The sequence below is a fragment of the Amblyomma maculatum genome, chromosome 2, assembly GCF_055883805.1.
Source record: "Amblyomma maculatum isolate TAMU_Amacu chromosome 2, ASM5588380v1, whole genome shotgun sequence".
NCBI lineage: Eukaryota > Metazoa > Arthropoda > Arachnida > Ixodida > Ixodidae > Amblyomma > Amblyomma maculatum.
Genome location: NC_139345.1, coordinates 184,710,429 through 184,715,309, shown reverse-complemented (window position 1 = coordinate 184,715,309; position 4,881 = coordinate 184,710,429).

The window sequence follows — 4,881 nt, the reverse complement described above, 5'->3', positions numbered from 1 at the left end:
GGGGCCCGTCCTGGTCCCTTGATCACATAGAGCGCTGCATGGAAAGACGGCTGCTTAAATACGGTTAAAATTGCATAGTGTCCGATTGTACATCTCAGGAAGATTTCCACGTGTCCTGTTAAGAGCATGCTTCGTGTTCTGAAACTGAAAAGATTCAAAAAGAAGGCACGATGATAATTTTTCTTAGTGGTAATGACTGATGCACCTCTGCGCGTCTACGTCGTCAGCTCATGCTACGTTAGCCCCCTTTCCGGAAGCATCCGCCTGATGATAAATTGAAGTGCGGCAGAAGATAGTCACTGTTATCTGACACGATAACGCTTCAGGTGGACCATATGAACCACCTCAGAACGCCTAAGACGTCGGGGCTCTGGTTCTGCATGAGGAAGAACTTCATAGTCCAGGTCATCAACGTGTAGAACGCGGTAGAGATCGAAATAACGGCGTAGTCTCAAGTCCGACACCGCTTGTTGTAGCGTTCTTCATTGCAGCCTTGCTGCTGCTGGATTCACACATGTGCAAGGTGGCGGCCCTCTTCGGCACGGTGTAGTAAAGAAACGACATCGCCATTTGGAGTTCCGTCTATATGCGACAGCATGGCGTCCAGCGGGATCGTCACTTCTCATAAGCAAACTAGGCTGAACGGAGTCATGTTGGTGGTCTCTTGAACGGCGGTATTGCATGCAAACCTTACGTAAGGTAATACTTCGTCCCAGGTCTTACTGTGGACGTCCGTGTACATCGACATGTCGGCAATGGTCTTGTTAAGATGTTCCGTCAGGCCGTTTGGGGCTGGTATGTTGTCATCCGGCGATGGTTGGTGCCACTAAAAATAAGGATATGCATGATATTCTCTGCAGAAAATGCAGCTCCTCTGTCTGTAATCAGAACCGTTGGTGCGCATTGTCTCAGGATAATTTGAAGAATGATAAATTTCGCAACTTCAAACGTGGTAGGTACAAGGAAGAGCAGCGGGTTTTTTGTATCGTGTCAAGTAGTCAGTAGGTACTATAATGCACCTATTCCCAAAGGGTGAAAGTAGGGAACGGTCGGAGAAAGTCCATATCTACTAGCTGGAATGGTCTGAACAGTGGTATAATTGGCTTTAAAAGACCGGCTGCCTTCAGAGGCGGAACCTTTCAGCGCTGGCCATTGCGGAAAATTCGAACATGATGCGTCACATAGGTGTTGAAATATGAGGCCAGTAGTACCGTCTTTAATTTTAGATAGCGTCAGAGTGGCCCCCAGGTGGCTGGATGTGGGTTTGTCGTGGAAAGCTTGAAAAGGTTCGTCTCGTTAGCTTGCTGGTGCAACAGGTAGGTATTGGCGACTGTTGGCGGTAAAATTCGTGACGAGAACGCCACCACGTAGACACACAGAGGACAAAGTACGACTAAAAGATTTAGGGCTCATGCTGACCTCACCTTAAAGAAAGTCGATTACTTAGCGAAGCTCGAGGTCTTTGCGCTGGCTGTCGGCAAAATTACCTGAACTGATTGCATTCAGAAATGCGTCATCACCACTTGCGTGCGAAGCTGGTTGCACAGGAGCACGAGACAGGATATCCGCGTCTAAATGCTTACGACATGACTTGTAAGTTACAGTGATGTCATGCTCTTGAAGCCGTAGGCTCCATCTTACGAGACGAGACGTGTAGATCTTTGAGGGTTTTCAGCCAACAAAGCGCGTGATAGTCGGTCACCACTTTGAAGGGTCTGCTGTATGGGAGGATCGAAATTTCAAAATAGACACACAAAATTGGCAGAGCATTTTGCCTCGGCCTTAGACAAAGTCCCACTAGCGTAGGCTATCACACGTTTTTTGCAGTTCTGTATCTGTACTAGGACAGCGCCCAAATCGACATTGCTTGCATCGGTGTGCAGTTCGGTGCCAGTGGATTCATCATAATTAGCTACAATTCTAGGTGACCGCAGACGGCGTTGAATCTCCTAAAATCCAGCTTGCATTGCTGTTCTTCCCATGTGAACGGCGTATCAGGCCTAGTAAGAATCGTAAGGGAGTGGGCTCTTTTTGAGTTTTTCACAAAGGGCCGGTAATATGCACATATTCCAAAATAGCGTCGAACTTCTTTCTGCTCCCTCGGTGTGGAAAAGTTTCTACGGTAGCAGTTTTTTCGGGATCTGGCATAAATAACTCCCGCCTGGTTCACGACATGGTCTAAGAACTTCAGCTTTTGGTAACCGAAATGACATTTTGCGGCTTTCAGAGTGAGGCCCGACGATTGGATGGCTTCGCTAGTACTGCGTCTAGGCTACGTAGGTACTCCTCGAAATTCGGGGCAAGTAAAATTACGTCGTCGAAGTATACAAGGCAAGTCGTCCACTTCAGATCTGAAAGAACGCTATCCATGTGTCTCTGTAAGGTTGCGGGCACGCAGCGAAGGCCGATGGGCATAACTTGGAATTCGTATAGCCCATCAGTTGTAATGACAGCCGTCTTCTCGCGGTCCCTCCCATCGACCTCTATCATCAGCCAGTATCCAGACTTGAGATCCATGGAGGAGAAGTATCTCGTGTTGCACAGACGATCTAAGGCGTTGTCAATTCTGGGCAAGGGGTAAATATCTTTTTTCGTAACATTGTTCTGTCGATGATAGTTCAGGGAGAAACGAAATGTGCTGTCGTATTTCTTTACAAGAACCATAGGTGTAGCCCAGGCGCTACGAGAAAGTCGAATGACATTATCGAGCATTTCTTTGACTACGATTATGATGGCACTACACTTGGACTCTGATGGCAGTACGTGTTTTTTTTAGGAAACCCGATAAGGCAGCTGGCAGAGTGAGAGTCTAATAGCTTTGTCTCTAATGACACGTTACAAAGCAAGGTCCGTTCGACCGACGCGTGGTGATCTGGTAAATGCATTAGAGTAGCGACTGAGGAGGCTGTGTAGGTTTTCTTGATAATTTAGAGGTAATGGAGGGTTTACGTCGTACAGGGTTCAGTGTTGTCGTAGAATTCGTAGAACAACAAACCTGGCTATCACTCTTTCTATGAAATGTTTCTGTTAGGTCTCGACGACAGCTTCTGTATCTTGCATTCGGAGGGAATTCACGGACATCATAATACTCGAACATGGGGGCACATGATCATCAATAATGTGAAGCGCTGCGGGGAACATGCTATATGTTTCAATATCATTCTCAATTGAAACTTCCTATATCTCCCAGTGGCGCGAATTACAGACGCTAGCGCCAAACGCCCCATATAGCGGGAGGGGGCGCGTGAAAAATGGACTTGACGGGGGAGGCCGTATGGCAGAGCGGTCTAAAATGACGGCGCGTTGAAGAGGGTGTCGGTAGGTTGATTCAAGCAGCGCGGGTCGTGCGCTCGCCTGCACCCGCGCACGAGAGAAGGCTCTGCCCGCGGAATGTTCTACCGCACCTTACCGGGCAAGCGTACCCGACCGCGGTAAAAAATAGAACAGAGGAAAGCAGATATCGCTTCCCTTTTTTATTAACTGAACTTCAAATATAGAATGAAAAGATGCAACGGAGTATCACGCACACACATACTTTACATAACCGAAGTGTTTACAGTAGTGTTATCTGTGAAATTGTAAACTTGCGCGCTTGCTTTATCAGTACGAAAGAACCCAGTTCGCCGGCACTGGTTGTGTCTACATGTGCACAGTTGATAAGAAATTAAATAAACGATACGCACATTCATTCTACGCATTCCATAACAAAAAACCAATGCAGAAGTACAAGTAAATGCGTGCGTTCTAGTATGCCTGGTGATTGGTATTTAATGCAAGTAATCACATGTCACCTTGCTAAACATAACTAAAATACATGATTAAACATTTACACTACCCTTCCTCGAAGAACTCTCGTCTCCGAAACGCCTCTCACGGTCTGTGAATACTCCATCATTCCACCTTCAGATATGTGGACGACTTTTCAGTATTCACAGACCGTGAAGGATTCAATCAATGAATGAGGGACATTATGGATGTTTTTACTGAGTATGGATCCGGGCTGGAATTTACTGTTGAAGAACCAGTGGACGATCGCTTACAGTATTTCGATTTATTGATTCAATTCGGTGATGATCATGTTTGTTGGAAATACAACCCGAGATCGATGAAGCCCTTGCTAAGCTCCAATTCGAGGCATTCCAAATTAGTGAAGAATGGGATGATCAACTCATGCTTATTAAATGCGTTGAATAAATCCTGTTACCACGGCAAGGGCAAGAGTTTTGAAAGACAAGTGACAAGAATTGCAAAGGCCGGTTATCGGGAGTCGGTTATTAATGAGGCCAGTTGCCTGGTACTGAAGAGCCTTAAAAGAACGCACAGACTGAAATCTCTGCTCAGCATGGGTGAGAGGAAAAGGAAGGTTGCGGTGGTACCATATGTGCACAGAATTTCACATGGCCTCAAACATGTAGGCAAGAGGTATGGTGTTGATGTCGCATTAACCGCCCCGCTCAAGATGAAGAGGTTTTGCCCGGCTATTCAAAGGGAAAGAGAAGCGAAGAAGCAAGAATGTGGGGTGAAACATACAAACCCATTTGTTGGATGAAAGACAGGACTTCTGTACAGGCTTCCACTCTCTTGTGGAGCCTGTTATATGGGACAAACAGGACGATGTAATAATAAGAGACTACAGGAGCACCGGAACAATTTGGAAAGTGGAAAGGACAAAACGTTTCTGGTATCACATTGCCATTCATGTGAAATAATGAAGGAAAAGAAGTGCACTCCTACGCTTGACAAGGTTAGGATTTTGTATCGCCACAAAGAGAAGATGACGAGAGAGATAGTGGAATCATATTTTATTTCAACGGACAATAAGTGTGTCAGCAAGACTTCTCTTGCTCTTTCAAGCGAAGAGGCGTCTTTTTTAAGTGACTG